We start from the raw sequence: 17553 nt of genomic DNA, 5'->3' as shown, positions 1-17553 counted from the left end.
GATTAACTTTTGTTGGCACATTCAAATAAATTTTAGTTTGTAAAGTAATATATGGAACTAATTGTGTCCAGAGTCACACTTTTTTTCCAGCCTAGCAGATTGCAAAGCTAATGCAAGCATATAAACGTAGGAGAGGCATTGTGTTTTCTGGACAGGAGAGTTTGACACATAAATTAACAAAAGAAAACAAGTTGTTACAGATTTTTTTTTTTGCTTTTACTAAAACTAAATATTTTATTTTGGTACCCACATATATTCTGATCTGTAATATAAGGATTAGAGTTTATTAAAAATTTACAAGAATTTTTATATGCACCTCAGTTTAACTGAAATGCATTTAAACAAAATGTACAACTGAAGAATTCACAAATTATGTTAACAATTCACATGCATAAGCAGTAGTTCATTTCTTGGGGACCTGCTGTGTGCTAAGCCCTGTTTTAGGGGAGTATGTGGGATACAGGCTTTGTGTGTAAGGAGTGAAGAGTTAGCATAAAGAGTGGGAGAAAACGCATAAGGCCTGATGCCTGTCCTCAAGGACAGCCTGATCCTAGAAGGAGCAAGGTTTATATAAAACAAACAGCAGAGCAGCAAATAATAAGAATATGCAATAAAGTGTCAAAGTGGGTAGCATATTAAAGGAAAAATACAGGCTTCCCTTCCCAAGTGAAGTTTTATGCAAAATGCCAACACAGAAGACAGAGAAATGTGGGTTTTTTTGTGCTCTGATTTTGTTGTACAAGTTCAGATGTATATGATATTTACTCAAGAAAATATTTAAAAAGCAAGGGTATTTAAATGAACCAAAGAATTTAAACAAGTAGCAAAGGGGTTGGCTCATAGTAAGGACTCAATAAATGTTAATTACTCTTGTGATTGCTATTAGTTTTAAATTATATGCTTTGGATAGCAGTTGCAATACAATGTTAGCCTCAGCTTTCAATTCTTTTCTGTATTTTGTTCAGGTTGCACATTTCAGAGAAAAATCTTGACTCACACAGATAAATAGTTTTACATGGTAAGGTTTTGTTTGGTTTTAATAGTTTGCTTTGCTGATGTCACCTTATGATAGTCTTCAGTTAAATCAAGATGGCAAGAGAAGAAATTCCTTTAAGCAGACTCCCCTCCCCGCACTGGAGCAAAAAAGAAAACTTTGTGGCACAAGTTAATTCATTGGTTATTTTAGTATATAAGAAAGAGAGAGAGAGAGAGAGAGAGAGAGAGAGTGTTGTGTGTTGTGTTAATGTGTAACAACCTACAAAATAGAACCAGACATTTGAAAAATCCCTTAAGAAACCCTCATGTAATATAAACTTAGTAAGGCATGCGGTTTTAAATTTTTTTTTCAACGTTTTTTATTTATTTTTGGGACAGAGAGAGACAGAGCATGAACGGGGGAGGGGCAGAGAGAGAGGGAGACACAGAATCGGAAACACGCTCCAGGCTCTGAGCCATCAGCCCAGAGCCTGACGCGGGGCTCGAACTCCCGGACCGTGAGATTGTGACCTGGCTGAAGTCGGACGCTTAACCGACTGCACCACCCAGGTGCCCCAAGGCATGCGGTTTTGAGAGCCCCCTAGTGTATCTTACAAGACCCAGGTCAGCAAACTACAGCCCATCGGTCAAATCCACCTCACTGCTTGTGAGCTAAAATTGGCCCAAGAGCTAAAAGTGGCTTTTTATGTTTTCACATGTTGGAAAAATAAATATGAAGAATTTATCATCATGTGAAAATTTTTGAGGCTGAACCACCAGTACTTGATGATGGATTTGGATGTGGGGAGACAGTGAACTAGAGGGAGATGTCACTAAGGCTATTTGGTTCTGGTTTTTCATTATAGGATGAACCGTAGCACCATTCCCTGAGATAGGCAACTTGGGAGAATGGCAGTTAGGAGTTTAGTCTTTGGCATGTGGAACTGGAGGTGCTTTTGAGGCATTTATCTGAAGTGTTCTGTGAGTGGTCTGTGTATGAGTGGATTATGTGTATCTCTGGATGGATGCTGCTTTAGAACCATGGTATGGTGTGGACACTAAGGATTGCTTATAGAATGAGAGGGGGCTAAGGTCCTTGGACCAAGCTTGAAGTGATGTCTTTTCATGACTGCACGGAAGGGAACGAGCCTGGAAAGTGTACAGGAAAAGGAGAAAGGTGAGAGGGAAGCCAAGAGTGTTATGTGGTAGATGTTCGAGAGAATTGCCAACGGAGTGATAATACTTCAGAAAATTGAGTCTGTAGGAAAGGATTAACGAGTGTCCATGGGGTTGTGCTGTGAATGTCTTTGGTGTCTAGAGCAAGAAATGTTTTGATGAGGCAATGAGGATAGAATCCCTAAATTGGGGTTATTTTATCGAAGTTGTTTATATCTTTATATTAGTTTTAAAGAAAACCTTCATTCCCAGGTGTGATCTTTTTATTGTTCAATTGATCTCTTATAATGGCAGTTAATTAAAAAAATAGGATTCACTTAAAAGAAATTTGCTTCACAGCAAGTTTTGATTGAAAACATCTATTTGCCATCACCTAAATACTTAAATCTTACCCAGATTGTACATCAAATCCCCTTTAATAAAAAACAGCAATAATGAGAAAAAAGGTTATCATTGCAACATTCAGAGTGACTAAAAAAAGCAAAACTGGTGACTCATGGGAAATATCACATTGCTCATAGCCTTGTCGATTTTAAGTAGGTTCCCAGCTAACTTAATAGTATTAATCCAATTTATTAAATAATGCCTTTCTCCCTTATGAAGATTTCTTCTACATGTGCCTGAAGGAATTTGTATTATCAAAGAAAGTTTGGAAAATGAGAGGCTGGGGTGGGACAGAAGAGAATCTATGTTGTACATTTTGTTTGTAGAGATTTGGTGAGGATTTTCCTCATATGGTTTCACATATATACTTGTTTTTATGCTCTTGTCTTACTTTGTTAACAATATGTTGTAATGCTCACTTGGATAGAGACTGTGTCTGTCACTGTGGGGTTCTTTGGCTGCAGGCACTGAGATGGAGGTCAGGGTCTAAGGTATTAGGGATCAAGCCTTGTGAAAGGAAGCATGCAGGAAGGCTTCGGCTGAGGGAAAATTCAAACTGATGCAGCCTTAGGAAGGTCTCGGCCAGCCCTGCAGGGAGTTCCGGAGTCAGCATTTTCTGTCCAGGTGTCCTGCTTAGGGCTGAATGGGTGGCTCTTGATGTCTCCCACCCCCCCACCCCCCCACTCCTGCCCCCTGCTCAGCCACCATCGCAGACTGCTGCTTAGGCGAAGTGGCTGTCTACAGGGAGGTCGACCCTGTGGCAGAGGCCAGCATCTGAGTCTGGTGCTGCCGATGCCCCAAACTTGGCAGCAAGCCGTTGCTGGAAGGAGGATCTGAGCAGCTCATTTGTCTCTAACGTTACTGTCATGTAATTTTCCACATATTTGAATCGAATGCTTTATATATACTTATATTGGTTTGAATTCTTTGTTATAAGCAGCTACAGTCACTTCGGTCAGAAACTTCATTGGCTCATGCAAACAGAGACCCAGAGGTCAGGTGGCCTTCCCAGTTTCCTTAATCCAGCAGCTCCAGCTCCATTCTCTGGGATTCTCTTTGCTATCTTCAGCATACCACAGGCTCTTCCCTCTGGTTGACCTCTGGTAGTAGCAGGCAGCCAAGGTCAGGGACCTGTGTCTGCATACCACCCAGGCCAGAGCTGGAAGGAGTATCCTGTATGTGCTAGGAGAGCTCAGGCATAGTCCCGGGACCACTCTGCCTGAATGCAGGAGCATAGTCCAGTGGCAGAGGTAGAGAAGATGCTGAGAGACTTAGCTGTGGTCTGTTCCTGGGGCCAAAGAGAAAAGAAAAATGAATAAAACTGACATATAGGAATTGTAAGTGTTAAAATATTTATCCACTTAACAAGTTCCTAGTCCCATTTGGGACACCTATTGTATAGATAGGAAGTAGACTCTATAAAAATTTTCATTTTCTTGGAGGTTTTATTGGAGTTTTTACAAAAATATCAGCATTTGATTTCTCTGCCTTTACTAAGTGGTTGAGATTGCAGACTGACACTTATTAATTATACCAGATTTCTGGTTTTAATTAGAGAATGTCTTCTGAGACTAAACCTTTTTACCATTAGGCTGTTTGAAACCTGTGAGATAAAAAGGGAGAGTTCTTTCAGAAAATTATTTACATGATTTTAATTAATGATTATAATCTCCATGGTCATTTTTGCAAAAGAGCATTTAATCCCTTAACCAGTTTTCATGATTTGCATTTTGCAAAAACATGTCGGCCCTGCAGGCTTATTATCTGAGTTGTATTTTTTTCCAGATGAAACTTATTTTGGGTGAGTTTTATTTTGCTACTGCTCCGAGCCCCGTTTCATACCTTAACACCTGTTTCTCATGCAGAGCAAACCGATTGGTAGAAAAGTAAAGTTTGCTTCCTTTTGCCAAGACAGAACATAGCCCTTGGCAAGGTTACCTTTGAAAACAGTTTTTCATGCAGAGACCGTATACAAGTAGCATTGCTGTTGCCAAGATCCTCTGACTAATGAAGGGTCGGAGAGATGGTGTATTCTTTCTCATTGCTTGCGGCACGTATATGTAGCATTTCTTCTGAGAAAAGGCACTCTAGCGTTTCAAACAGAAGCTAGAAGTTTAACCTTCCAGGAGGAAGGTCAGTGTTAGTTTTTATTGATAACACAGAAGAAAGCCACTTTATAAGAATATGAAAGATAAATTCTTTGCTAAGTAGAAACGATTAAACACAGTGAGTTTTCCACCTTTCTTATGAAAATCAGTCCGAGACTATTTTCCATTTGCAAAGTTGCTTTTTTTTCCCCCTTTCTTCGCTGTCAGTCAGATCCTTTACATGGATGATACTAAGCACTGGTCTCCAAATTATGGAAATTTGGTCAGGACTCAAGGTCCAGGTCCAAATATATGACTGCCTGCTCTGTTTTGTTTGGTGCAGTTACGGTTTTTATATTTTTGTTCATGTGTAATCTTATTTTATGAGAACATTTACATTTCCAGTATGCTTTAAGCTAAGTATAGTCACTAATGGTTTCATAAACAATGAGACTGATGCTTTGTTTCACAAATGGGAAAATCCTAGAGAGTAATGTTTTGTGAGTACTTGTGGAACTGGGGAAGGAATGGAAAATGTTTATTCCTGTGTGCATGATCAAAGTAGCTGTTACCTTAAGGTATGTGCGTGTGTGCGTGTGTTTGTTTTCTGAGGTAAAAGTGAAGGAAAAGCCACGGAGAGGGGTGTTTTTTGCTTTATTTTCCTCTGCCCAAAACAGTCATTTGGTGGATGTTTTCTACCATTTAAAGATTTTTCACATTTTATACCTTCTTAAACATTATTATAAGATTATATTTTTCATTGTATCCCCCCCACCTTCAGTCATGGGCAAAGACAAATTAATGCATTAATTCCATAAAATTTTGGCAATACTGATGTATAATGTTGCTTCCTAAACAAATCCAAATAGCTGACTTACAAGTGCAATATTTCTCTAAATAACAAATTTTATTATCCAGATATTGCTGAAAGGCTCCACTTCCTGCTAGGTATTGCAAGAATTCAGCTATTTTCACTTTTGCTCCACAGTCTTTTCTTAATACTTTTGACCAAAGATGATCTAGTCATAGCATAGTTCAATCTGTTTATCAAAGGTTGGAAATAAATTTTGCAAAGGGTACTGGAGAGAAAACAACAATGCTATTATATGATATTTTTGTTTTCATTATTATTATTATTCTGATGTTTTGCTAACAGGAATTTGTAGATCACTTTGGGTTGTCACGGGGGTTCGTGTTCTTAGAGCACATTGCAGAATATGAAGGAATATTTCTGCAACTGGAGATAAGAAAATGTGACATAAGTAGAAGAGATTGCTGTTATGTGGAATTTTGTCTACTGTGAGACAGAAGCAGCAAGTCAGGTGTCTCCTTGTACACCTGTCTTTGGTTGGAAATTTTTAGAGTAACAAGGAGAACAACTACCATATATTGAGTACTTACTATGTGTCAGGTACTATTCTAGGCACTTACCAATAATATTAAGTAGTTTAATTTTCATGACAATGCTATGAGGTTTCTTGCCATTTTAGAAATGAGAAACTAGACATCTACCATTAGGAAGTGATGAAGGTGAGATTTGAACCAAGCAATGTGAGCCTATAGAACATGATGAAACCACTGTCTTTCTACGTTACAGCAATAGTGTTTTGGTACCAGAGGAAATTTTGGTAAATCCTCTATCACCCTCCTCATTGTACAAATGTCTCCATATTTAAATATGTAACCGGCTCTGAGACACTGAGTATCTTTCCCAGGGTCAGATGGTACGGATAGAGGTAGAATACAGTTAGGCCTGTGTGCTTCTGGTTTCAGGTTTTCTCATCCTCTGGGGCTCTTCCCTGGTAATACTGGAGATGTGTTATACCAGGAAGCCTCTTTCCTCAAGCTGTATCTAGAATTGAGAGTGGCCTTAAGCTTTTTCTTCTTGATGATGTTACAGCCCAGAGTGTGCTGAAGTTTAAGCAGGTAGAGTGGAAAGTTAGTTGGAGAGGAGAGAAAAGGAAGGGAGGCTGGGTACAGATGGAGCAGGGCCTGGGGGAATGACTTGGACATTATTTGCCAGGCAAAGCTTGAGTACTATCTGAACATAGGATTATAAGGAGACCCTGTGACTGCATATGGTTTTTTATCTTAGAGAAGGCAGTCTTAGCAGGCAGGGCCCTAACTTACCAAAATGCAAAGGTTGTGTTGCATGGGCATTTGGTATGTGACTCTGCTGAGTCCAGACTTTGTCTCTACTAACCAAGTGGATGATTTCTTTTTAGAATAATGGGAAGTGCAAACCCTTGTTGAAATTTAAGAATTGTTACCCCATGGCAATTTGTTTGGAGACATCTAATGCCAGAAGAAAATTCTTTTACTACAGACAGGAGTAATCCTTAGGCCAGATCATTATCCTTTTTACTTCTGTGAGAAAAATAAGTTTTAACTGTAGTTAAGCTTTTATTTTCATTTTATTTTTTTCAAGTTTTTATTTAAGTTCCAGTTAGTTAACATACAGCGTAATATTAGAACTTGGTGATTCATCATTTACATACAACACCCAGTGCTCATCAGAACAAGTGCCCTCTTTAAAAACCGTCACCCATTTAACCCATCCCCCTGCCAGTTTGTTTTCCATGGTTAAAAGTCTGTTTTCTGCTTTGCCTCACTTTTCCCCCTATATTTACCTGTTTTGTTTCTGAAATTCCACACGTGAGTGAAATTATATGGTATTTGCCTTTCTGTAACTGATTATTTCAATTAGCATTATACGCTCTGCCTCCATCCACATCATTGCAAATGGCAAGATTTCATTTTTAATGGGTATGTAATATTACATTGTGTATATACACCACATCTTCCTTGTCCATTCATCTGTTGATGGACATTTGCTCTCTTTCCACAATTTGGGTATTGTTGATAATGCTGCTATAAACATTGAGATGCATGTATCGTTTTGAATCAGTATTTTTTTATCCTTTGGATAAATAACTAGCAGTGCAGTTACTGGGTCATAGTGTAGTTCTATTTTTAACTTTTTGAATAACCTCCATACTGTTTTCCAGAGTGGCCGCACCAGTGCACTCCTACCAACAGTGTAAGAGGGTTCCCCTTTCTGTGCATCCTCCCCATCACCTGTTGTTTCTTTTTTGTTAATTTTAGTCATTCTGACAGGTGTGAGTGATATCTCATTGTATTTTGATTTGTATTTCCCTGATGATGAGTGATGTTGAGCATCTTTTCATGTGTCTGTTGGCCATCTGTAGGTCATCTTTAGAAAAATGTCTACTAGGGGCACCTGGGTGGCTCAGTTGGTTGAGCAACTGACTTCAGCTCAGGTCATGATCTTGCAGGTTGTGAGTTCTCTGTGCTGACAGCTCAGATCCTGGAGCCTGCTTCGGATTCTGTGTCTCCCCCTCTCTCTGCCCCTCCCCTGCTCATGCTCTGTGTGTGTGTGTCTCTCTCTCAATAATAAATAAACATTAAAAAAAGAAAAAAGAAAAAAAAGAAAAATGTCTACTCATGTCTTCTGCCCATTTTCAGGGAGAGAATCTCAAGCCAGCTTCACCCTTAGCACAGAGCCCTATGCAGTGCTCAATCACACAACCCTGGGATCATGACCTGAGCTCAAAATCCAGAGTTGGATGCTTAACTGACTGAACCACCCACCCAGGCACCCAGCCACCCATTTTTAACTGGATTGTTTGTTTTTTGGGTGTTGAATTTGATTAAGTTCTTTATATTTTAGATGCTAGCCTTTATCAGAAATGCCATTTGCAAATACCTTCTCCCATTCTGAAGTTTGCCTTTTAGTTTTGTTGGTTGTTTCCTTCTCTGTGCAGAAGCTTTTAATCTTGATGAAGTCCCAGTAGTTTGTTTTTGTTTCCCCACAGGGTTTTATTTTTAAAAGCATGCTTCAATAAGTTAAATTTATCTGGTTTTAATTTTTCTCTAAGATACTTACTTTAAATCCTATTTATTCATTTCCATGAGCCATATGTCCAGTGTCACAAGGATGCACTGAATAAATCAAGTGCCTGCAGACAGTAGATGGTGGTGTTCGATCCTGTACAAAGTGCTGTGTAATATAGAAATACTATGCTTAATATCTGCCTCCCTGCCTTGTTTCTTAATTGGATCAGTGCTCTAGGGGGCATTAGGTTGAACTGAACAACAATGTAGAAACAACATTGCATTCCTGAAGCCAAGTCAATTAATCACACAATGCATTTCAAAGGAGTTACTTCTAAGTAATTGTTGTGTAAATTAGGCCCATTGCAATTGCTGGGTAGTAAACAGGAGACAAGCCAGCTTTATGCAACCTAAGATACATCACAAATTTGCCATTTCTAACCCCCCTGTGAGATAATCCTTAAAACCTCATTGCTTGCACCCACAAAATAACCATACAGTTTTTTATAACCATGTTGGTTATGTTTTCCCAGTGAGCCTATAATTACACATTTAACTTTTTCAAACAGAGGTTAATAATGATGGGATTTTTGATTTTGAGGTTATTTTATTTTTCTCTAGTGACTTTCTCTGGTTCTTGTATAGTATAGGGGATTAAAATACAGGTAAAGAATGTCTTCTCTTTAACAGCACTGAAATTCCACCCTATACCTTTCATCACATCAAACAACATGAAATATATTATTTATATTTTATTATTAATCAGGAATCGGCGATTATATCTTGAGACTTCCTGTTTCAGGAATATATCCAAAATTCTATAAAGGACCCTCACAGAGAGAGTTTCAGGATCACTCTGCCCTGTTACACAAATTATTTTTCAGCAAAATAGTCAAGATACTCAGTAAAAGTTTCCCACTGGTCTCTTTGGGAAGCACCCAGCTTTCTAAAAGTAAGCATACCCAGGAAGTACAATTCCTGCTGGACCAGGACTAGCCATGTGACCTTTGCTGTTCAAATTCCACCATCTTCCCCAAAATCAGATATGTTTGGCTTTGAACCTCTAAGGTCGTGTTCCTGAGAGTGATTTTTCTGGATCAACTGTAAATATAGCTCAAGCTCACTAGTCCAGCACAAAGAATGAGAGAGTGTGAGCCCAGAGCTTCCTCAGCCATAGTTCTGCATCGTGGACAAAATGATTCTGAGAGAATGAAGTGAATTTAGAGAGAGAAGTGGAAAAAGACACAGAGAGGGTGATGGGCATTGAGGAGGGCATCTGTTAGGATGAACATTGGGTGTTGAAACCAATTTGACAATAAATTATATTAGAAAAAAAAGGAAAAAGACAGAAAGGGACTTCATTATCTCTACTTTCAGTTATTCCTGAACGTACCTTACTTTTGTGTGGAACCCAATTTATTGGCATTTCATACAACCTACTTCTTTTTTTTTTCACATTTTTATTTAAATTCTAGTTAGTTAACATATAGTGTAACATTGTTTTCAGGAGTAGAATTTAGTGATTCATCACATACATGTAACACCCAGTGTTCAACACCCAACAAGTGCCCTCCTTAATACCCATCATCCATTTAGCCCATCCCCCTGCCCACCTCCCTCCATTAACCCTCCTTTTGTTTTCTATCCTAAAGAGTCTCTTATGGTTTGTTTCTTTCTTTCTGTCTCTCTCTTTTTCCCCCTTTTCATATGTTCATCTGTTTTGTTTCTTAGATTCCACATATGAGTGAAATCATATGGCCTTGTCATTCTCTGCCTGACTTATTTCACTTAGCAAAATACACTCTAGCTCCATTCACATCATTGCAAATGGCAAGATTTATTTCCTTTCGATGACTGAGTAATATTCATATATATATATACATATATATGATAATATGTACATATACATACATAACTACATACTGCATCTTCTTTGTCCATTCATCAGTCAGTGGACATTTCGGCTCTTTCCATAATTTGGCTATTATTGATAAGGCTGCTATAAACATTGGGGTACATGTTCCCCTTCGAATTTGTATTTTTGTATCCTTTGGGTAAATACCTGGTAGTGCAATTGCTGGATCATGGGGTAGTTCTATTTTTAACTTTTTGAGGAACCTCCAGACTGTTTTCTGGAGTGACTGCATCGTTCCCACCAGCAGTGTAAGAGGTTTCCTCTTTCTCTGCATTCTTGCCAACACCTGTTATTTCTTGTGTTGTTAATTTTAGCCATTCTGACAGGGCATCCAGCCTACTTCTTTTTTCTTTTCTTTTCCTTTCTTTTCCTTTCTTTTCCTTTCTTTTCTTTTCTTTTCTTTTATTTATTTATTTTTTTAAATTTACATCCAAGTTAGTTAGCATATAGTGCAACAATGGTTTCAGGAGTAGATTCCTTAATCCCCTTACCTACAACCCTCCCACAACCCCTCCAGTAACCCTCAGTTTGTTCTCCATATTTATGAGTCTCTTCTGTTTTGTACCCCTCCCTGTTTTTATATTATTTTTGCTTCCCTTCCCTTGTGTTCATCTGTTCTGTGTCTTAAAGTCCTCATATGAGTGAAGTCATATGATATTTGTCTCTCTCTGACTAATTTCGCTTGGCATAATACCCCATAGTTCCATCCACATGGTTGCAAATGGCAAGATTTCATTCTTTTTGATTTCTGAGTAATACTCCATTGTATATATATATACCACATCTTCTTTATCCATTCATCCATATTTGGACATTTGGGCTCTTTCCCTGCTTTGGCTATTGTTGATAGTGCTGCATAAACATTGGGGTGCATGTGCCCCTTCGAAACAGCACACCTGTATCCCTTGGATAAATACCTAGTAGTGCAATTGCTGGGTTGTAGGGTAGTTCTATTTTTAATTTTTTGAGGAACCTCCCTACTGTTTTCCAGAGTAGCTGCACCAGTGTTTATTCCCACCAGCAGTGAAAAAGAGATCCTCTTTCTCTGCATCCAGCCTACTTCTGAGTTTCTTTCACATTAAACAAGAGAGACCTGCTCAGTTATGTACATCTCCCTGAGGCTTCCACAGCACCTTCACAAACATTTGTGATGGCCCTCACCATATTACTTGGTATGTTTGTCTGTTTCTGTGAGGAAAGGTACTGTCTTCATTCTTACTTAGCAACAAGTCCATCAGTTAATGGATAACAGGTAAATATTGGATGAAGAGTGAATGAATGAGCACCCATATAGCTTTCAGTGTCTCACCCTTTTTCTAGCAAGAAAATGATAAAAATCTACTTGGTTTTGCATGGTATGGTTATTATATGACTTATTATAAAACATGTATAGAAACTGTGAAAAGATTTTCGTATTAATTTTTCCGGTAGTATTTTCATTACCATAGAATTGTAATACTGTACCCTCCTTTTTTTTACTTCTCTCCTAGCTAAATATAGTTAAATTCTGGAGCCTGTTTCATGAGATTGACCTAATCCTCAGTAAGAATTTATATCTATGTCAGTCTAAGTATAGAAAATGCATTATAAATATAGTGCTGAATGCTTTTCATAGTAAGAGCCTTCTTGTGTGGGATTTAGAGGGAAACTTGCTTATGATGTAAAGCCTCCGTGTTGTTTAGTCATCATCATCTCCTAAGCCTTCAGGTAGAGCAGGTTAATTAATTATTTATTTTTCAATTTTGGTTATCTTTCATTTCCTCATGTGTAATATTTTTCATGATAGGTTTTGACTTCAATTTACGTCCCTACACATAATACTTTATAACTGGTAGTAATTACATTCACGAGTAACATTTTCTTTCATTTTACTTGTGTCTCAAGTCTTCACAGCTGCTACAAAAAGTAAGGTGGTAATAACTATTTAAAATACTGTTCTCTTCACCCCTTGTACTCATTTTAGGTCTAAATTTCAAAGCCAATGTAGTTCAATCTTTACCCATTAAGTGTAGTTTGTCCTATATTTGGTGCTATTCAATGTAGGAAGATATACACAGAATTTTTCATTTTTCGTTTTATCCTCTTTACTCTGCCATTTAACCAGCTATTACCATGAAATATCGTTAAAATATTGCCTTACTGGCCTTCTAACTCTTGTAACTTGACGACTAAAAGTGTTCTTCCTGAAGCAAAAATATGTGTAAGTGAAAGCAGGCTATCATTAAATAAGCATATGTATTTCAATAATTTTATGGACATGAGCCTATATATCTTTATCTTTTTCACTTAAGATGAGGTCCTTTTATTTGTTTAGCTCCCTAACATCTTTCCACTAAAAGCAACATATTTCATGTTGAGAGAGATGCTGAGTGCCCCTTAGCTTGGCTCTAGACATCTCAAATGTTTCTAATGCAAAAGAGTTAATGAGGGATGAGTTAGAAAGTGTTATTAGTGGTTGGGATCAAGATATGGCTGAGGACTTCCATGTCATACCTTCTGGGAGAGTTTCTGCAGATCATGACTGTGTAACTGTTTTTGACTTGCTGTTGGTCGTACTTGATTTGTAGTAATAGCTCTCTCATTTATACAATGTATTGTGAGAGTTTGGAGTGTTAATAAGATTTTTTAAAACTCATTAGATTTTTTTCAAATGAGCTGTCTAAAGCTTTATCTAGGTTAAAGTATAAGGAGATAAAGATGATGAACGGGTTTCAGAGAAGTTGAATCTCAAAGTGTATGTAGAGATGTGTTGAGGGCATAAAGATTAAGAATAAAGCTCAGGGCCTGGGATGCATTTGGGAGTCATTCAGGCAGAGTCATGTACCCATCACTTGCAATAGATAAGGTCACTCCATTCAAGAGAGCTGAGGAAACATCTCCAACATTGTGTTAGGAAACTCAGAATAATCAGGAAGATAGGAAAAGAACCAATCTGATGGCTGCCCAGGAGAAGACAGTTTCATCAATGAGTTTTGGCAGATCCGGACATTGTGGAAGTTGTGTTAAGATGAGATTCTGTTCTAGATTTTTGATTTAGGAAATTCTGTGATAGGCAGTTTTACTGGAGTTGTACTCTAAAATGTAGGGAAGAGAAACTGAATTAGAATGTACCAAGGAGTAAATGAAAGAGAAACAGAAGGGACAGCAAGTGTAAATGATTTGGCCTGTAACCACGAAGGGCAGGAACATGTGTGACGATGATTTCACAGTAAAGTAGAATAAGGGAAGTTCCTTTTAGAATTTGAGAAACACAGAGGCATCGAGAGGCTGACTAAGGTTGGGACAGAAGAATAAGAGAGAAAAAATGGTCAAGTCTAGAATGAGTAGGTAAGGTTGACCACCAATTTCAGTGTTTGGGGATCTCTGTCACACCCAGCAGTACTCTGACACCAGCTGGATGTCCTGCAGTTCAACTCAATTCTGATACCAGTTACCCAGAGATAACATCAGATCCCATAGATGAGGGGCTCAGTCTATTTCACATGCCAGGTGCATGCCCAGCTGTTACCGGTGCTTCTGACCAACTGGCTGTAACTTGGAGATTCCAACAACCCCCTTCTTGGGTTTGATTAATTTGCTAGAGCAGCTCATAGAACTCAGAGAAACATTTTATTTACTAGATTATTGGTTTATTATAGAAGGATATAACTCTGGATATATAAAAGCAGATAATAGCCAGATGGAAGAGAAGCAGAGGGCAGGGTCTCGGGAAAGGGCAAGGAGCTTCCATGCTATCCCTGAATGGCTATCCCCAAAAGCTTCATGTGTTCACCAACCCTGAAGCTCTCCAAACCCCATACTTTTAGGTTTTTATGGAGTCTTCATTACATAGGCATGATTGATTAAACCATTGGCCACTGGGAATTGATTAAAATTTCAGCCTCTTTCCCCTTCCAGGGGTGTGGTGGGGCAATGACAGAAAGTTACAGCCCTCCAATCACAGGGCTGGTTCTCCTAGCAGCCAGACCCTTCCTTGGGCACAGGACCAAAAACCACCTCATTAACATAACAAAAGACACCTTTATCTCCCTCATCACTTAGGATATTCCCCAAGGGTTTTAGGAGCTCTGTGATAGAAAGAAGGAGGAAGACCAGATATTTATTATAAATCACGGTATCACAAAGGGACTGAAGAGATTAGGCTTGGAAAGGAGTAGAGCTACTTCCTCTGTGACATCAAAGCAAGTTTAGAAGAGGACTGAATGACTCTCCCCACCCACCTACTCAGAGGGGTTGTGGATGAGGAAGGTGACTTGGAATCAGATTTGTGTCAGTTTAGATCTAGCTTGAGACTGGACAGAGAGGAACCCATGCAGTTTGCTGAAGTCATCTTCACAACTGGAGATGCCAGGAGTGAGATGCAGTTTTCCATCTAATTTCAAGCCTATGCGTGAGATATGTGACACAAATGGAATTTTGTTTTTCCAGCGTTACTCAGTCTTGAAGCAGGTCGTTCCTGTTACAGATTGTGCTCCATTGCCTTTCACCTGAAAACTTCATACAGATATACTTCATTTGAGTATAGTAGGATCATGAAATTCTTAGTGTCTACATTTCTACTTTCAAAACAGGATATTAAAATGTGTGTTTTGGCAACAAAGCCAAGTTACACTTTGGGAATTTCAGGGAGACTGAATTTGTCCCAGCAGTGCCACCTAAGATGCTAGTGCCATTTGTATCTCAGTAGCACATAATGTTTCACACATTGATTTTTTTGTTTTGATCTCAAGATGCTTTGGATTCTGATTAGCTCAGACAGCTCTTTCTCCATCAAGAAACTGTATTTCGTTGGTTTAAAAAGAAAGTATTATGTCAGTGCCTTATCCACTTCATGTGCAAAATTACCAAAATTTTTTTTTTCTTTTAAGGATTCACTTTTATTTACACCAAAGTGTTTCCTTAAGCTCCTGCTGCAAATTAAAATTGCATTTCTCAGTGTTAGTTACCTGGTGGTGGCTATTATGGGTTTGGGCCTCTCTGTTTTAGAAGGTCTTTATGCTCTGCTGCACTCTGAAACTATACAGCCCTAAATTACCTTAATCTCACTAGTCCAGATAATAAGGATCAGAGTTAGTAAAAACTGTCCAAAGCAAACTATATATTTTTAATTAAGTGACATTAATTTGGATATCTTTATATCTATGTTTTCAAAAATGCTGAGATCCTTGCAATTGAGGTTTGGTTTACCCTAATGAGTTTACACTAATGAGTACTGGTTTGATTTATGCAATAGAAACAACAGCAGGAAAGCAGATACATCTTGTGAGATGGGTTCAAAGCATTTGTAGTGATGAAGTGTACCCTTGCGAAATAAACCCTGTCAGTGACTTAAAAACAGTGTAATTTTTCAGTTTTCATTTTATGGCAATTTCTTTCTTCATGCTATCATGAAAAGCTCTTTGCATTTGCTAGCATGAGAGATAAGATTTTTAGTAATAGGGAAGACCTGTTAAGAGTATCTTTAAAAGTTACTGTCTCTGAACTTAACAGGAGTTTTCAAAGATAGCCACACTTCATGGAGATGAATGTAATCCTGAAGAAAACCATCGTTAACCTGCTCAGAGCCTTGTGATTGAATGTGTTATTGAATCTTTTGCCAAATTTGGCTTTGCAGGACCTGAGTATAAATGGAATGATATAGTGAATATATTAATTTATGCTGAGATTTTCCAACATTGGTAGATTCATATACAAATCTGTTATTTGGAGAAATACTTGTACTTAATCTGCTGTTTTAATGCATAATATTTTAATTTGAAATATATGCAATATGTCCAAAGAAACCTCTTAGGACAGCAATAAAGGAAGAATCAAGCAACTAACATAGATGGGTAATTCTCTTTGTAAGAATATTCTATACAGATTAGTTTTGTTATTTGACCACGGGAGGGCTTCAAAATAATTATAGCTAGTAATCTAGAATATAAAATGAAAAAAAAATCAGTTATCAATACTATAGAACTTGATTTCAGGCATCTGCATGAGGAAGGTTTTGAAATTAGAAAGATACATGCAAAGAGTCGTCAGCTCTCATTTCTTCCTCCAGCTACGTGGGGGAATGACACCCTTCAAACCCCCCCCCCCCAAAAAAAAATAAGACTCCTTTCTTTACTGACCAGTCCAAGGTGGGCAGTGAGGGTGCAGGAAAAATAATCTTCCTTTTCTTCATGATCAGTAAGAAGTTAAAGTTACCTCTGTGATACCCCGACTTACAGGTTATAAAATCCAGCTTTTTAATGAGGATAATTTTCTTTGTGACTTTGTCCTATGAGCCCTTATTTTCTATGTATACATACTGCTGGCATGATGCATATACAAAAGCACATTAGCAGAGATAACACAAAATTATCCTTTAAAACTGATTTCCCCTTTTTCTTTCTTTATACACAGACATCACTCATATTCCTTATCTTCTTTGACTTAAAAAAAGGTATGTCCTTAAGGTTTCTATTTTCAGAATAAATAAGCATTCTTGAATAGCCAAACTGTTAAATTAAGTCCTTAAATCCTTAATATCTCCCCCTTTAAAATACAAAATCACTCATTAAATGTAGGTATAGCATAGCACAGGGAGGAAAAGCAAATGATGTTATAGCTGCAGTAAACATGATTCATTTGTACATTTTAGGACATCTTCTCCGTGTCAGTTTTTCATATTTCTCTTCTACTCCCCAAGTCACAAAATGTCACATGAAAAGGATCAAAATATTCCTTGCTGTAGATCATGGTGTGTATGTGTGGTGTGTGTGTAAAATATCACACTCACACCTTCAGGCGTTTGTTTTAAGAAGAAATCTAATGATCTTATTTTCAGCGGAATCAGATGTTCTTGAAATATTTTCTTACATCCTTTCAAGGCCGAGAGTATTTCAGTTGCCCCATTAGTTAGCACCAATGTACAAGTTTGCTTTTTGGGTTTTTTGTTGTTTTGGTGTGGGTTTTTTTGTTTGTTTTTTGTCTTGTTTTGTTTTATTTTGTTTTTTGGTTAAAACTGTCAGTGTTTGCACTGTGAATGCTATTTTCCAGGCATTCATTGCTCAGCATAGACTGTAAATATTCGTTTTGGACTAACACTTGTCAGAAAAAGTCTGTGAGCAATTAGGAGTATTTGTATTTTATTTGTATAAAGAGAACTTTTTTTGTGTGCTGTGCTTTAACAAA

The 17553-nt window shown here is 37.9% G+C and overlaps 1 protein-coding gene across 1 annotated transcript in view; it reads left to right on the top strand.

Moving 5' to 3' along the window:
* Positions 1-17553, top strand: part of FBXL17 (F-box and leucine rich repeat protein 17) — a 501049-nt gene that overhangs the window by 280941 nt on the left and 202555 nt on the right.

Source organism: Prionailurus bengalensis, chromosome A1, assembly GCF_016509475.1.
Source record: "Prionailurus bengalensis isolate Pbe53 chromosome A1, Fcat_Pben_1.1_paternal_pri, whole genome shotgun sequence".
Classification (NCBI taxonomy): Eukaryota; Metazoa; Chordata; class Mammalia; order Carnivora; family Felidae; genus Prionailurus; species Prionailurus bengalensis.
The sequence above is the reverse complement of the archived record's forward strand: the minus strand, read 5'-3'. Positions and strand labels throughout refer to the sequence as shown.